Below are 1,263 nucleotides of genomic sequence, written 5' to 3' on the forward strand. Positions count from 1 at the left end.
AATGAAACCAACCAGGGTTCAGTGTTAATGTTCAGTGTGAGGGAACAACGGTGTGGTCAAGCACTGCCCTAATACTTGTGATGTACTTGCTGTTTAACAGAGCAGATATGCAGCTGTACGGAGAGATGAGTATTTACATGTGTTCAGGCTTAGATCACTGTGAGGTCATCACTGTGAGACCATCACAGTGTGGTGATGGTGGCTGTAGTTAAAAGCAAGTACATCAGAGGATTAAGACTGACACAGTTAGGAGTAATTTAGTTTTTTTTCTGACTGGCTTGAGGCATTTGCTGCATCATGTGTAGTATAAATGTGTAGGTGCATAAACACAGTAACGTCACCCATCTCCTCCTCTATCACAGCAACAAAGCAGCTCAGGAGAACTGCAAGCGAGAAGCATCCCAGAAGCCTATTGTCTTCAGTTTTCCTGTTGCTTCCTGTTTCTATGTGTCGATTGTGGTCACATGACAGTCTGATCAGCTCTATAACAGTCCTGTCCAGAGGTTGTAGCAGGCGGTGTTGATGACAGACTCCAGGTGATGATACATGGACACCAGCTGTGGAGGAGGGCTGCTGCTGGCCTGTGGCTGTGACGGCAGCGGCTCCCGAAACACCACCTTCAGACTCTGTGAGGAAGAAAATACACAGCTGAGCCGTCTGTACAACCACGCTATATTAACAATATTAATCATACAGGTGTAGGAACATACTGTTTTTCCAGCTTGGCTGTCCAGAAACACCAAAACAAAGCAGTCTGTGAACTTTTGGTTCAGAACAGCCTGTAACAAGATCAAACACAATGGAGACAGATTAGATTTTAAAAGTGAAGATCCTTTACCATGTTTAACAGTAAAACACAGGTCAAATGTTAAAACACTGACAGTAGTAAATGACCTGATGGCCGAGTGGTAAAATGCCCTGAGCAGCAGGTTCCTGGGTCGACTCCTGGCCAACTGGACCGTTTACTGCATGTCACTGGCCCACCACATTTACTGTCATGAGGGATAGGTACCAAAACCCGGTATCAAACAGGCCCTGGGGCTACATTTTTAAAGACCAGAGTATCGATAAGCTCCAGCGTTATCGGTTTTGCTTTCAGTACTTGAGAAATTAAGACTCTCTCTCTCTCTCTCTCTCCCTGTGTGAGGGGCGCCAGAGCACAGTGCAGCACAGAGACACAAACCCTGCTTTTAGTGTCAATGGCAGAGAGAGCTAAACGTTTTTTAGTGTGGTTCAGACTTTTGCATGTGAGAGCGGAAACAT

General features: G+C 45.6%; 1 long non-coding RNA gene across 1 annotated transcript; it reads right to left on the reverse strand.

Moving 5' to 3' along the window:
• Nucleotides 1-256: 256 nt before the first annotated feature.
• LOC147820232 (uncharacterized) lies at nucleotides 257-1,206 on the reverse strand. Its single transcript, XR_015437276.1, has 2 exons — nucleotides 711-1,206; nucleotides 257-626 (listed from the first exon to the last, which is right to left on the reverse strand). It is a non-coding gene; the product is annotated as an uncharacterized LOC147820232 (long non-coding RNA).
• Between the last annotated feature and the right edge of the window lie 57 nt (nucleotides 1,207-1,263).

The sequence above is a fragment of the Seriola lalandi genome, unplaced genomic scaffold (assembly GCF_002814215.2).
Source record: "Seriola lalandi dorsalis isolate HSWRI2012SDOR001 ecotype SW California unplaced genomic scaffold, Sedor1 jcf7180001976029, whole genome shotgun sequence".
In the NCBI taxonomy this organism is placed as follows: Eukaryota; Metazoa; Chordata; class Actinopteri; order Carangiformes; family Carangidae; genus Seriola; species Seriola lalandi.